General features: G+C 42.3%; 1 protein-coding gene across 5 annotated transcripts in view; it reads right to left on the bottom strand.

Moving 5' to 3' along the window:
• LOC111266705 (putative polypeptide N-acetylgalactosaminyltransferase 9) overlaps positions 1-14,582 on the bottom strand; it is a 54,236-nt gene extending 39,654 nt beyond the window's left edge. Inside the window, exons 1-2 of one of the 5 annotated variants that reach the window (XM_022844418.2) lie at positions 13,376-14,571; positions 12,919-13,270 (exon numbers count right to left, since the gene is read on the bottom strand). The gene's annotated coding sequence lies outside the window, so the exon portion shown is untranslated. Of the gene's footprint in view, positions 1-7,110; positions 8,277-12,918 lie in introns of those variants that run through there. The other 4 variants (XM_022844420.2, XM_022844421.2, XM_022844416.2 and 1 more) reach the window with 4 other exon arrangements.
• Positions 14,583-16,299: the final 1,717 nt, after the last annotated feature.

Here is a 16,299-nt window from a genome sequence, read left to right as displayed (position 1 = left end):
TTCCTCAAGTCCTCAAATGATATGAGTCTGCAGACTAATATTTAATGGGGTTTAGCCTTAACCCTAAAATGTAATCATTAATCATAGTTCTTTTTGTGCCCACCAGTTCACCTATGAAAACGTAGAGACTCAACAGCTAAAATATTCACAATACGCGTACGCTTAAACGGTATTAGGTACCTGCTCATTCACTATGAAAGCAAGCGGTACAATAAAATAAACAGATCATCAATTCAGCTTTATCAGCTGCGATAGGAATTATGGTTACGTTAGCGGTTTCTCGGGCGATATGGAGCGTCAATTGTGACAGTGCACGAAGGACGTCATTTCCGATTCATAACGCGCGATGGCTGCCGCAAAGACAACTCTGTTTATAGCAAAACATGCTATAAACTACAATAAGTCCCAAAATAAGTAAAGGTCGAATATTTACTTCATCTATCTAAGCAGCAACAGATCCACGAGCAAGAATCATCGATTCAAAATGGTCGATGAACATTTTCGTACTTTACAGGACCTAGAGTACTCCGCCCCATCGATAAACCAACCTGAACTGAACCCAGATCGCAGCGAATACAAGCAGTCGCTCTGCTAGTAAATCAAATATCGGCTAAGTTGTCTGTTCAGCAGGTCAGATGTACGAGATAGGGCGGACGGCGGCGCTCCACTTCCAGCGATTATGAAGTTGCGTATTTCGATGAAATCGTGCGATAATCCAAAATCCCAACGGAGTCAGGAAATCAATAAAAACGGGAGTTCCCCGGTCATAACATCTCGTGCAGTTCTAGCTCATTTACCTACGCTATACTTGTAAGCATAGAAGCGGGCACGGATGTAACTATTTCACATAAAATTGTTTTAATTGGACAGACTAAAAGCTATGGCTTACGGGATTCGGTCATCTACTTCCGTGCTATGTTATCGCTAGAGTAAATGTGGATAACAGCGTGCTTTTAAAAAGCCAATTTATGGGCATCGAACGTGGTTTCGTATAAACATAACGTGGCAACACTCTATCAGAAGCTATGGTAGCAAATATTGATGAAGAAATCCGTATGTAAATATATGCGATGCTAAATGTATAGGTAATATTTGACGAAATAAACTTTAGAACTCCTTTGCTGGAAAAAAAGATTATTACGTTTCATAAAATTACGATCGAAACCTAAAGGGTCTCACTTCGACAACAGCGAATCGAGACATACATGCCTGCACGCATCCGTTGAAAAAACCCAGTAATCTCGCCTCTGCTACAATGAAAGAGAACCAACTATCAGATGAATCCCATTAGCTATGATATAAAACATGTCACGCTCACAGAGTGTAAGATTGGTGGGGAAAACAGCAACTGAACAGACCGTAATTTTCACCTGTGCATTAGGCAAACTACTGACAAACAATATATAGAATAGACTGTTTTAAGGAATCTATTATTGTTTTTTTTTTTTTTCATCAAGATGCCATTTCTCCACAGAGAAGATAACATATGAAACCCATCAGTCCTGTCTTTTCCACAGGTCAGCAATTTTTAAAACACTTGCATATAGTACGAACCTGTGTGTGAGGACGGCGTAATAGGTTACGATGCAATGATCGTATGCTAGCGGACGCTGCGCCACCGACCAAATTGAAAAGATGGCACGCTAGAGCATCTGCACACAGTCGATGGAAGCTCCATCTGGAGTTCTAAAACATATCAGAAGATGTCAATAAAATTCAATAAATGGCAGCGCTTACTACCTGCATTAAATACAACATACACACACAACCGTCTCGGGCGCACTGTGCCTGCCGGGTGTTCCTACCCTTGCTACGTAAACAGCATACACGAAGTGGGAAATCCGTCTTATGGCAGTGTAAAACAAGCTTATGGTTGACCCCTTCAGACGATTGATGACAGCTATCTTGACAGAACTTTATTTGACTTATTAAACAATGAGGTTCTTATTTTTTTTTTTTTTTTTTTACATAACCCTAGCCATTGAAAATCGTATAACAGTAAGTGCGCATAACATTCCCCAATGTCAACCAAGATCAAGCACATTTAGATATGCGTTACGACAGGCACAAACGTTGACTCGTTACAAGACGAACATTGATATAAGGTGATCTGGACCGTGGACTACTTAAGAAGCAAAATGAAACTTCGTGGTTTCATTTCCGTAGAATTGCTAACTTCATATTTCAAGGTGTAAGTAGTCGCCACGTAAACAGCTATAGACTGGGAATTTTTTTTTTGCAAACTAACAAGGTGCATTATTGTACACTCCCGAGGGTATCTCATGCTAAAAAATCGATCTGTCCAAACTGTTTATTGTATTCGTGAAAAGGGTACAGCAAACGTTTTTGGACGGTAGCAAATAAAAGCGTGTTAATGTTCTCTAGCTTAATTATATATTTATAAATTATTATAAATATAAATTTGGTTCTTTTTTGTCACTGGTACGTAAAAGATCGCCAAATAAATCACCCGCATTTATCATAATTTATGTTCCGAGTAAAAAACTTTTCCAGCTAGAAAATAGGTGCTGACCTGAAGCATCTCTGGTAACCATTCGGCTCGAATAGAGTATTTGAAAGCTGCACGTGTCCGCATTAGGTTGACTTAGTATTCTGTCAACCTTTTGATCATCGACAGCCATTAACAAGTAGATAATATTGCATACATTGTATTTTATAAACTCATTATTTAACTGTTTAAACGAGATGCAACGGGACCAGTTTCTTCTATTAGACTCGCGTGCTTCGCATGTCTCTATCGGGGGTAAATTTCAATCTTGACCAGCTGGAATCGTCAACGGTTGGGCGGAAACCCTTGAGATATTCGCATGTCGTTCGAAAGAACTCTACGACCTTTAACGCCTAACAGTTATGACGAGATCTATTGTTAGTATCATTACAACAACAGCGACCGACATACTGCATATGTATTTTTTTGGACAAATCCTGCTCCCACGCTTCGGGAAGCCTCCCTGTTTACCGTGAAGTCGAACAATTATTTGCGCGCAGTGTTCGTTCAAAGTGTATATCATCTTATTTGTATTCTACGCAATGTAACTAGACGCTATGACTCGAGCCTATTCATCAATACAACGCTAGCGAAGTAATGGCCCCGAAGAAAAGCTGTTTCCTATCTGCAAGTTTATTGAGAGAATCAGCATTCGTTTTAAGGCAAAAACTGGTAACAATAAAGCAGCGTCCGTAAATTAGCGCAACTAAAGAAGACGTAGGGCTCGTACAGTGATTAGTCAATCGATAATGCACAAATTCATCATAGCGCTAAGAGGACGATTACTATATTAGGACAGGAAGAGATTACGCCAGTGGCGGCGGCGGCAAATGCTTCTGCCTCTGCGGTACTCACCACCAGGCAACGTTACACCCAAACAAAGCCCAACTCAAACAACAATAGCAGCAGCAGCACCCCCATTCGTTGTTCAAACGCAAAAAAGAAAACCACCGTTCGTAGTTGACTCATTTGGTCGACGTTACGTAGCTTGTTGTAAGTAATATTTAGCATCGTAAAAATTATTCGACTAATTTAACAAGGCTAGCCGCTTTACTCTGTCTGGTTGGGCATCGAATGGCTGCGCGTCGCACACTAACCCTGTCAAATCAGAACGACCCCGTGACTGGTTCTGTATATGAAGACGGCAAGATGTTTCGGTTGATCAGGGCACCCCCCCCCCCCCCCGCTTCCTAACAACGGTCCTTGTGTATTAACCACGAAAAAAAACCTTAGATTTCGGTAGCTCATGTATTTCTGAAATCATCTACAGGCAGTAGACTGGCTCAGTTGTCGAGAACAATATCTGCTCCATGGGAATTTGCGGTCATATATGTTTCCCCACAAATAGCAACAACAAACAAGAACAACAAAGTAAAGGAGTGGTGAAGAGGAAACGGTGCGGAGGAGCGCAGAGATTCTGACACAAACGAGCAAATCTGCCCTGTCTTTTGTGCCACTTTAAACAATCACAACGTTGGTGGTAACGGTGGCAAATGTGACGGACATAAAGTGAGAAACGTCGCTCACCTCGTACAGGGAGATGGCCATGGACGCGAACGATGCTACCTGCTGAGACAATTCAAGATGTCGGCGAACACCGACATCGCTGGACAGGTATCGTTACATAAAAAGCAAAAAATGCGACTAGGCGTTTTTTAAACAAAGATTACTATTTTTTAGTTTTCGATTCATATTACTTTATTTGGAAGTCGAGTTGAAATTTAGCTTGGCCCTAGTGTGTGCTATTGGTACATGCTCACGTACGATGGCGTGGTTTTCATTGATGCATATACGCCTCGTTGGAACAGGAAAAAAAGTAAGGAAAAAAAAATACATAAAATAACCATAACAAATGCAACGATAAGCTTCATTCTTTAATTTGGTTAGCTACGAGTTTCAATAATGGCAGTGCCAAACAGAAAGTAGCGTTTACAACGAGCTGTTGAACCCGATTCGATTAGCTCGATATTGGTTCTGTAGGAACGATTGTGTAGGCCGCATATTATCATTTATAGAATCTGATTGGAAGGATAGTACTGCAATCATGTTCAGAAATAACGTAAGTTTTTAGGGTACGGTGTAGGCCCATACTGTTACATATATTGAGGAGGTTTCGAGATGTATTTAGTCTCAATTTTGCCTCCCTATTCCGTGAGTTGATTGAACTTGCATATTTCAAGTGTGAGCTAATCCTTATAGGACAAACGGTTGCCAGGCGTAAATGCTTGATTGGTTTAAGGTTAAACAAGAATAACCGTTTGGATCACTGAATATAGCCTCTTGTTTTCGGCTTAGCTCATTCGCTCCGCACGCTTATTCCCAAACAAACAATGAGTGGGACACCATCAACAGTAATTTCTGCTAGTCGGTATAACCCACTTCCAAAATACGAACATTGCACTTTTTTTTTCCCTTTTCGTAATTCGATTATTTGAAATTATGCCCGTACCTATGTTATGCATACCATAGTTTTCTACAAAGTGTACCGACGATCAAAATTGAAATTACTTAATTAGAAATGTTCTTTCTAACCATTTCAGCAGCGGTCGTTTCGACACGCACCTTTCCAATTCATTGAACCGACTCAATTTAATTAACTCGAGTTTCAATTATTTCGGAATTGATAAACGTTTTCGAAGACGCATCTGACTAACTAAATTGACAAGTAAGTGATCACAATTTCATCATATAACGTAGACGCTCCTTATTCGGTTGGCATATTTTTGACCTACAACTGCCTCAAACAAATCGAAAATACCAGTGGTAATGGGTAGAGCATGCTGGCACAATTTCGAAGATAAAATCTAGCAAGTCATAATTGTTTTATTGCCAAAGTCCAACGAATCTATCGAGCGCTCGGCAATTGTTTAGCCGAACCTGTTAGCGAAAATCGGCTTGTCCATCGGCGAAATCTAGCTCAGAATATGCCCCCTGTGCGACTAATCATCTTCAATTTGAAGGTGTACAAGTTAAATGGTCAACTGATATTATAAATTCGTAAAGCTTAATTGTGTGTAGAGCTTTAGCGGCTGACGAGTGCCCCATCATCTCCGTTATTAAGGTCTAATTCAATCCAAGTGATAATGGAGTGTTCGATTAACCATAACGTGTGGTACTCCTTTTACTATGAGTGAAGGCTGAATACGTTCTGTCGTTTCGGTTTGTTAAGCTTACAATCAATGAAACCTCATATTACGAAAATGCCTAGATCATACGCTTAGGCAGAGAGATCTAAGCGTGTAATCAGTTACGCTTCACTACGAACATCGCGAGTATACCGGGAATGACATCTTAAAACAGCTCTCTCTCTCTCTCTCTCTCTCTCTCTCTCTCTCTCTCTCTCTCAGGTCATGGCTGAATACCTTTTGACCCGGATTATAACATACTCCAAATCTACGCCACCAGTCGGGCAAAATTCCAACGATAGCTGTTTGTTCTGGGTGACTCAGATAAAAATGCGTTAGACTGCACAATTTGACGTTTTCCTTTACATTCGCTGATTCAAATGTACGTAGAGCCATTCTTTCCACCTTTGCTTAACTACGACACCTGCATGTTATTTGTGCGCCTAACAATATGGCTAAACAGATTAATAACAACAGATCAAGGTGTGTTATATAAACGTATGAAGAAATATCAACTATGGCCCATTTGAAAACATAGCGCTCAGGCCCAAATGCCGATTGTGCAACCTGTACAATACGAACATGGAAATCACGTGTAGGCTTTCCATCATTTCGGATCATTCATACCTTAATATATTTTCCGCTTATTATTAAGCGCTCAATTCATTACGACGCCTCGCCATGACTCATCTTGCCTATTACCTTTCGCTACACAAGTCGTTGTACTTTGGCCTAGGTTCTTTAAATGCGCCAGTTGCAACCTTGCGCGTCATGTCCCGATGTATAATTTTCTATTTTCTATACTGTACATAGTTGTTTTCTGTTCATAAAGCATTCCTTAGGCACAATTTATCAATTGTTTTTTTGACGCTGTTCGCACATTGTACTGTCTCTACTCACTATAACAAGCGTCTCTAATTAGAGTCTTTATTAAAATCTACATGGAGTTTACAGGATTCTGTGCAAAAATCGACAGTCAAGACGATAGTTCTTGTCCTTTGAACTCCTCTGAAACATAAACGGTCGGAACTGCCGTGAGAGAAATTTCAGATCCTGTCATCACTGGTTCGTTGATACCTATTTGACGTTCGTCTTCTAATCATCTAATACCGAGTGTTTAAGCAGCATACGAGGATGGCATTGACGCCATATAGAAGCGGTCGATATGACGTGGATTCGATCATCCGTCGGCCCAGCCATCCGTCATTAGACCGCTCGTAGTTTAAGCAGTAGCTCGCGCGAACTGCTCAGGTCCGCTCTTTAAGCTCTCACTCAACACAAATGATGATCGTATGCGCATTGCGTCATCGCTTTATGGGTGCGACGGCATAGGCAGTGACAACAACGAGATTCGTCTATTCTAGACAACTCGCTGCTGAAGCCATGAAAACCGCTTTTTCGGCGCAGAAAAGGACAGCACAGCAAAGACAGAAACTTAAATGGCGTATGCAAAAGATGGTTCACTGATTGACTTACCATTAATACCGTGCCGTGTCGTGTTCGGTATGTACTAGATGATTACAGAGCGAGCAGTTACGCCGGGAGTAGGCCAGATATGAGTAAGTGACGAATAGTGCGGTGCTAGGCGGCCCAGGAAGTTGAAGTGCGACCAATAGCGACCACGCACGAAGTTCCCAGACGGACAAGACTAGATAGCAGCTGATTGGTGGGCAGCGGTCTCGCTTAGGTCGCCGAGTTCAGTGTATTATACTATTATTGTTGTTATAGAATTACCCCGTGCGCCCAACAACTTAGTGTTTATGGAACGTATCCTCTCACAGTAGCGTAATGGTGGTCGTAGGCACGATTTCGCACTGGAATAGATCTTGACACTGTGTATAGAACACGTTCGGAGCAGCAGTATCGAACGCCAACTGGATCAATGCAGATCCTCTATTATGCTTAGATGTTCATTGCACGGTGACAGTGCTTATAACTGTTATAATAATGCTAGTAAAATTCGAATTAGAACAAATCTGCTAGTAAGTAGTCGATCATTGCGTAAACGCTAAACACCGTTATCACCTACGCAAAAATACGCGGCACTTCCTATTGTGGCGCCACAAAGAACGCTTTGTGCATGGGTATTTGTCTGGATAATTGTGCAAACGACACGGGGATTTGTGGCATCCACAGATTTACAATCGCCGGCAGCAGCTGCGCGGGCGCGTACTACGCCGATGGCTGGGACGATGCTGGTGGCAGAATAATTTAATCACGTGAAAGCGAGCAGAGAAAGGCCGCATTCGTTATTGTTGTACTACTGCACTTTCAATTCACTTGTTACTTTAATCAGTGCTGTTGTCGTGGTTGTTGCTATTGTTGTTATCGTTGTGGCTGGCGTCGTTGTCATTGTTAACAGCTCGTTGTAACTAGTTTTCGGCACCGCCTGATCAAATCCGAGGAAACACTGTGGCCGCGTGCAGCTGGAGGACAGGCTTGCCGACACCGTTCCGGTTCGCACAATCCAATTCGTCAGCTTTCGAGCACCCGATTCGAAGGAGCACCATTAATAATAGCAGAAGCAGTGGTTGTCGTGACAGCGGCGCTGGCGCGACAAGTCGGCAGCTCCAGAGTCAGTAGCAAAGCATTGGCACCATGCGATTTCTTGTGGTTTGCCTTTGCTGCAGTCGTTACCAATACGCCGACGATAGTCGAGAGGCGCGACAGAAGACGTCGTCCTGATGACGCTCAGCGCCACCTGGCTACAGCATTACGAACTAACCGTTATCCATGTATCGAGCAACTTTCGCCTCGAGAGCAGCAAGAGCGTTCGGTCTTATGTTGCGTTCTTATAGCGTCTGTCGTGTTATGATCGACCGCAGCGAGGCCCATTTTACTACGGCACTGCGATATTACCAGCACGGCATTGTACGTTACTGTACCGGTGCGCCGGTGACGGCTGCTCCAAGCTGCCATTGCGGCAAGGGGATCAGCACTTGCCTTTATTATCGCCGTTCACGGTTACCGCAGTACACGGTTGTGTTACATTAAGTTGAGTTACGCTGCTACGCTTAACGGGGCGTTCACGTCGGAAGCATGGCGGATATAACTTCGAAGACGGCGTCAACGACGTCTTCGATGGCGGTGAGGACTCCTCTTGATGAACCAAGACCGAATGCTTAGACAAGCGACGGCGAAGTTACGCGCAGACCGGGTCCTATCTTTGGCTTCCGAACCCGCAGCGGATTGCCGCAGAGGAATCACACCACGGATGCAGCAAGTTCTAGCAGTTAGTTGGTGTCTGTCTGCCTGTTTGTTGGCTGGCTGGCTGGCTGGCTGGCCGGCCGACCCACCGACCGACCGGGTGGTCTGTCAGTGGGTTTGGTTGCAGTTTGCCATTTCTCGGCTCAGCTTAGCGCGCGTTCTTTGTTGTGTTGTTACATCAATACGGCGGCAGCGGTAACGGCCGATTAGGGGGTCTCTCCTTCTTCATCTCTGCGCGCCCTCTTGCGTTCCGTTCCCCTACAGCTGCTCTTGCATCGAGAGGTTAGCGCATTATATGTTATACTACAGGGGTGCAGCTATCGTGCGGCCGTCAGGCGTCAATTTTGACTCATCTGTTCGGGCCAAACGTTTTAGGCGCCTACGCTACGGACACGTACAGACACACACACACACACACACACAAGCCCATATATATATATATACGTGGTATAAACCAAAATGGCCAGACGGCTTGCTACAGCACACTAGAAGAGGCAGGCACGAATGGCAGTCGCATAAAAAACGCGATAAGAAAATGAAGGCTGCATTTATGCATCCAAGCAAGAGGCAACTGACCTCGGCCAACGCTGCTGCTCCATTGACTGCGCTCGGTGAATTGCTGCACTCGCTTCTTGCTTTAGTCACTCGGGCACCCCGGGGATCACGAATCGAATTGAGACAGCAGAACAGCTGTTCATGGAAGAGAAGAAAATGCACAAGAGGCACCAGAAAACAAAGAAGAAGTGCCGGGGACGCGTTGACGCGGACGGACTGGACGGATGCAGGGGAGAACCGAACGTGGTAGGGAAAAATACGCGGGAAGTCCTCAGAAATAACGAGCAGGCAAGCCGAACCAGTAGAAGTTCGATCAGTTTGACTACAAGAAGAAGACACAGGGTATAATGCGGCAATCAGAGACGGAAGATGTAACGACGGCAGCCAACGAAAAGCAATAGATAACGATCGACGAGCTTACACGATTATGATTAAATCATAGCCAAGTGAGAGATTGGGGTGGCGAAGAAAACGAAAAAAGCGCGTTGAAGAGGATTAACAAAAACACGAAAGGTGGTAGCAGTACAAAGGAATAATAAGGCAACTAGACATAGCAAAAAATGGCCAAACAGGAAACGACATATAGAAAAAAAACTATTATAAAAGCATATTGAAAAAACTAATTTTTTTGTCCAATATCCGTCTACAGTTGTATATGTGACCAACATCAGCCGTGGTTGTTGCTACTAAGCAGACCCGGTAGTCGATGGTTGACGGACCACCAAGAACATCTGTATGCATGATAGCGAAACAGTGACAACTAAAAGCGTGCTCTAGTCAAGCAAACAATTTGAAGCCGAAATAGATGTGCCTTCTCAACGGCGCAGATTGATCACCGTGAAAGACAAAACAGAGCACTTTCCGATCGATGAGGTCGACGATGAAGTTCACGGTACGTCGGTGAAGTGAGCGCTGTAGCAAGTGCTCTGCGACGAAAAACTACCGGCCGGTTGTGTGCCGGCCAATTCGGCTGCTGCCGGTGGAGTGCCAAATTTTTTTGAAGACAGTTCCACGTACCTGATTTATAAAGGTGTGCATATTTAAAAGCCACAGTGTAAATAGGACAACATACGGTCACCCGCGCGGCCTACTGGAAAGATATACAAGGCATGCACTATACGACTGATATTTCAGTTAGAAACGTGCGTGTAAGCCCGCTGCATGCGGAAGGGCTTGCACAGGAAAAAAAATTCAATATACGTTATAAATATAATGATGGTAACAGTTGAGAACTACATTCGTATAAAAACGTTACGCTACGGTAGTATTGCAAGTAAGTCGAGAGCAGTATGTTCAGGAAGAGCAAAGGTATACTTTATTTACAAATTTTCAAGGTCTAAGCCAAGAAGCAAAATGCGAACTACAATTACGTAGATTGCTGCTAAGTGAGAACGGAGCCGGTGGCTATGGCCGGACAATGACTAAAAAATAGTTGAGGATAATTTCTTCAAATGAAGCTGGCTTTCAAAATGCGGTACGGTCCAAACTAGTAGCGCATGGCAGCATTATTTTAGAAACCATTTAACGTAGTGAGTTGAATGGGTGTTTTTATTTCATTTCTACTACAATGATGTACAAGTGCTTGAAGAAGAATGCCAATGACCAAAATGAATGCCTAACCATAGAGCGCTAATGAAGTACGTGACGAATTGACGACGCAAGCGAATGAAGCGAGCTCGCTTGTGGACACAGCGGACGAGCCAGATCTTGCATGCTGGCCATGGAGTCCATGCTAAACTGCACCCCACAAGCGGTCGACATACCCATCTCAAACAGCTCTCAATTTACTACGCGGAACCTGTTTCCTCATAGAACGTAACTAGACTCAAAGACCAGGCCTTAATACGTATGCTTCTACTAGAAGTACAGCCTGCAGCAGGTCTGAACGCGTATATAAGACCATCTAATCGGTGACACAGGTGAAGCCCGGTGTGAAATGTGCCACCAAAGAGGCTGCCGCTGAATAAACACTAGTAACTACTACGAATAACTACGTAATTATATTTCTTGAGACTTATCCAAATAAATACAATGTAAGCTAGCTGAGCACGAACTTGGTAGACTTTGAAGTTGAAGAGCTTTTTAGTTAAGCTAGTTAAGCTAGAACAAGGATTTTCAACGTGTTAAAAACGCTCTCCTTTATTCTTTATACATTTATCCCAGCACTGTCGCAGCGTAAGATCAGTGTATATATACCTAATATTCGTGTTTATATATCCAATTTCTCGCTCTATCCATGACTTTTCGCCTTCAGCACTCGAACCTCCTTTGTTGCACCATCCTCGTGCTATGGTTTTTTCATCAAAGCCTTTGCTTTGTTTTTACTAATCTTCGATAAATTTTCACAGCGCTTTGGTTTTTGAGAAGCACAGCCTTGACCACTGAGCGTTGGTTTGCGCGACTAGAAACTTATCTTCCTTTTAAACAAATTTTTCCTACGGTTTTCATAGTATAGCCAATATATTCAGAGGATATTCATTTTCAATGTTCGCCGGATTCGTTTTGGAATAATTTACTTTATTATTGATTTGCCTGACAGCTCAACACCGCATCTATTTGTATGTGCCCCTCAGATCGGAATAAAACCGAAAAGAATACTTTTATCGTTCATTTATTTAAGGTTTATTAAATGAACAGTAGCTTACTGAAGAAAAATAAAGACTTCAGTGTTTGCGATAGTGGAGTGGTGAAGTGCTTACTTACTAAACTTTACGACACGTAGTGGTTAAAGTTCGAAATCGGGCATTGACACACTTCTTTTCGTGCTGGCATGAATTAGCCGTTTGGTTTAAGTAGCAGGCGTAAAGCTCGAAACATAAATTTACAGATTGGAGTAAACAAGCTCAATTTAGAAGCAGAACAACAAAAAGGTACAGTGGATATTGAAATAGTAAGAAAAAAAATAAAAAGCAGGCAGAATGAAATCTTTTCACACGAAACGAATTATCAAACCATAGCAAAGGTAAAATTGCTAGAGTCACTTGGTCGCCTACTGCGACTGTGGTAGTATTAGGAATGATGAAAGGTCTTTGATGTTTTTCATTTTTCGTTATTATGGTACTACTTTGTTTATATGCTCTGAGTAGGTCACTTTTGCTAGCTGAAGACAGTGATGTCTTGCCGCTCAACTGAACCGTTTCGTAAGGTAATTTGGTGTCGGTTCAACACTCTCGATTTGATTTATCTGACGAATCAATTATTAACTCGCAGTTAAAAAATTTCACTCCATTTAAAGTTGACTTTAATAGAGAAGATTTAAAGAAGAAAATACGGCACAGCACAGCGTTCCGCTACCCCATAATTTCTTGGTGTCTTCATTATTTGTATTCTAGTTATCATTGCTATTGTAACACTATTAACTAGCATTACTGCAACTAATAATTACCGCTTGGAGTACTTTTAGCACCTACTGACCCACGTTTACATACGGTTTTCGAGGGACTGTTTATAAATACATATGCAGGCAGTTATTAAACAAAACAGTACGTTTTTCACCTACACACCAGCGATAGTAGCACTTACCCTATCCAGTGAAAGCCATTGATCTGCTGATCTCTGCACATTCCCTAACATGGGACCCAAGATCACGTGAGCCTCTACAACGGCTTTACATCACACGCAGCCCGCAAAACGAAAATTCGATGTTGACATCCTGCCGAATGCACGATACCAAGGCAGAAACGACCGGTGCTGACTGAATGCAGGCTGCCAAGACGTGCAATAAAAGAGGAAACTCTGCCCTCACGTTGCCTCTCATGACCAACGCTTTCTATGTGGATCGTTTACAGTTGACAAGACACGAGAACAGGTCCCTGAGCGAAGAAAGGGTCACGCGGACGAAGTCAAGACAGTAGCGGTATTATACTGATTCGGCCTAGAACACGAGATTTTGTTATTGTAACCTACAGCAAAAAGGCATTTTTCTTTCTCGTTTCTACTCGCGTATGTTACGCACGTAGCACGGAATACTTGTACCCACCTGGCTTGTGTGATCCCGTCATCGGTCGATTTCCTGCCGTTGACGTCTTTTTAATGTCGTTACTGCCGCTTACGTCGCCGAAAAGGCCGCGTTACACCTCGCAGGTGGACAAATACCTTTATTCACCCAGAATCATATCGTATGCGTACATACGAGCACCATGTGATTCTGCTGGGAGCAGAGCAAAGCGTTGACGAAATTAGACACCTTCGCTACAAATGAAGATGGCGGTGACGGCAACAGCTCCCCTAATAACAACAGCTTGAGATTCACGTAATAGCAGTGAACGGACTGGCCGTAGCAACGCCATAAGTGATGTCTGCCAACGGCTTTCTCTTTTCCCTTGTTCTTCTTGCCTAGAAACGTATCGCCAACAACTTGCCGACCGGCGGTCATTGTTGTTTATGGCTTCGTGCTGGAACATGGAGGAGTTAACGGCGGAATTGGCAGCGTTTCGACCTGTCAATATTGCTAATTCCATTTCTGCTGATTGCGGCAGCCGTAGCGTGGTAACTATTTAAGCGTGTTACTGACAGACATTTTACCGTCGACACGCGAACACCAGGCAACTTCTTCGCCTTCTGTTTTTACTGCAGCCTACTACAATGATAGCGCTACTTGATAAGAGAGAAATGGCAGATGTTTGCAAGTCTATATATATATATATATACATATTATCTTTTGAAGAAAAAAAATCTATTTGAGGCTAAATGGTACGAACGCTTGATAGAAGCAGAGCTTGTTCAAGTCACAGAAAAGCTCAGTTTAGACACTGGGTTGCCGATTTAATTCAATTGAAGGGCCCTTAGTCCACGGGACTTGCAGGAGTTCATCTTAACGCTCGTTTGGTATGAAGTGGCTGAAGTGATGTTCGTGGAACAAAGGATGCTTTCATCTTGACGCGCTATAACCGTCGAAGTTAACGAGTCCTAGTTACAACGAAATTTAAGATGTGTTAAAATGTATTCAGAGCGGCAGTCTGTCTGCAGATTTCTTTAAAATACAGAACTCAGCTTCATTTACGGCGCCGAGCGATCTAAGTTTGGCACGCTTCTCGTCTGTTTGGTTCTTCTCTGTAGTGTTGCTCTAGATAACTTTTTAAAGCTGTAAAATAAGTTGAACGCCGACGACAACGCTTAATTAGCTTTTGATGAGACTTTGCGTTGCAAAAATAAAAGTTTGTGCGAAAATACCTCGCACATAATTATATCGGAAATAGTTATTGAACTAGCGCAGGATAGCTTATTTGCTGGTATCGTTAGAACAATAATAAATAATATACAGCATATTCATGCGTAACTCAAAGAAAAAGGAAAAGCAAGCAACGACGTATTAAGAAGCCCTAACTGAATCTTAACGTCAGTTTGTGCATAATAAAGGGGGCGACTTGTTTATAAAGCGATGGGATGCCTTTAAAGGCTTCTCTGGAATTCCGTTAGCACAAGAGAGTTTACGGTTCTTTCGATAGAACATTATACTCAGCATTAATAAAATCAACGACTAAAAAATTGTGCGTAAGGACTCGATAGGGGATTAAGGAAGTAATCTTTTTAACGTTTAAAGTTTAACCGTTCAAGTTAAAAGTTGAAAAACGCGACCCGAGTCAACAAGTTGTGAATAAACGGGTACGAGTAGTTGCGCTCAAGTGTTATTAGCCGAATGTCGGCTATTAAACGTTGAAATGACGCAGCAAATGCTGGTCTATAAGTTATCGAAACGCTCAATTTTAAAAACAATCTTCTGATGACAACATAGCTTTACTTAAAATTCGACTCTGGTACAGCACTGCTATACAAAAGCGTTTAACAAACTCATCCGTTTGCCTAGGCATGTTTTTAACAAACCTGGTCAACTTCAAAAGTGACTTGTTTATATGTTCTATAGTTTTCGTTTCTCATTTACCTACAAAATAGGCAAACCATTCGTGCCGATTTGTGATCGGTAGCTTTGCCTCAAGTACTGATCTGATCTGAGAGTAGATTTAATCACTCAAAAATATGGCGCATTTGTTAACACGAATAGACCAAGTAAACAATGTAGTAACGAGGATTTTGGACACGATTTCTGTGTCTTTGGACGCTGATAGCGAGAAGCAGCTGCTTTCCATATAGTATTCAAATGAAATACCTTTGCTATAATTGAAAACTCACTAAATTATTCATAATAAATGTGTGTGTTTTATATCATTTGGCAACGATTTCACATGTGATTGGAAACATTCAAAACTAACACGCTTTACATCGTTGATGTCCTAAAGTAAATCAGTTCACCTTATACGTGGACATTATAACAAAGTTGAATCATGTTGTTATATCCATCGTGATCTCGCTATTTGAATGAGGACCCAAACAATTCTCTAACCAAATTTAATGTGTGTTTTTTTCTTCGTTACCATACAGATTAGCATACGGAGACAAGCATGACATTTTAAAAATTCTATAGTTGTCAACTGCACGTAAAATTAATTATACATCAAGACCCGCGCATCTCAATGGCGCGTAGCGTGATTCCTATTATATTACCGTGTAACATTGGCTACCATGAAACGCTTGGTCTCAAAGTGTCGCCTTGTAAACGTTCGGAACTCACGTTCACACAAAATGCTTATCACATTCATTTAGTAAAGGCTTTGGTTTCGTGTTCTTTTTTGGTATCGCCATAACGAAGGTATAATAGGATAAAATGATGAAAAATCATATTTTATAGCATTTTACTTTATTAGCGTTAGTGCTTATCTTACCACTTCATCAATAATAAACTACATATTAGATATTCGTATTTTAAATGTAGTTCTGTTTTCAACAAGGTTATTGCTGTGTCTATAGCGAATCTGGTCCTAGCCTCAGGGAACAAACCTGAGCGCGCAGAGTTCAGTGTCCTTGTCAGTCCTTTACACGCCATAGCATATTCCCGACACCAACGTT

The sequence above is a fragment of the Varroa jacobsoni genome, unplaced genomic scaffold (assembly GCF_002532875.2).
Source record: "Varroa jacobsoni isolate VJ856 unplaced genomic scaffold, vjacob_1.0 scaffold_1109, whole genome shotgun sequence".
NCBI classification, from domain to species: domain Eukaryota; kingdom Metazoa; phylum Arthropoda; class Arachnida; order Mesostigmata; family Varroidae; genus Varroa; species Varroa jacobsoni.
Note: the sequence above shows the minus strand (reverse complement) of the source record. Positions and strands in the feature narration are given on the sequence as shown.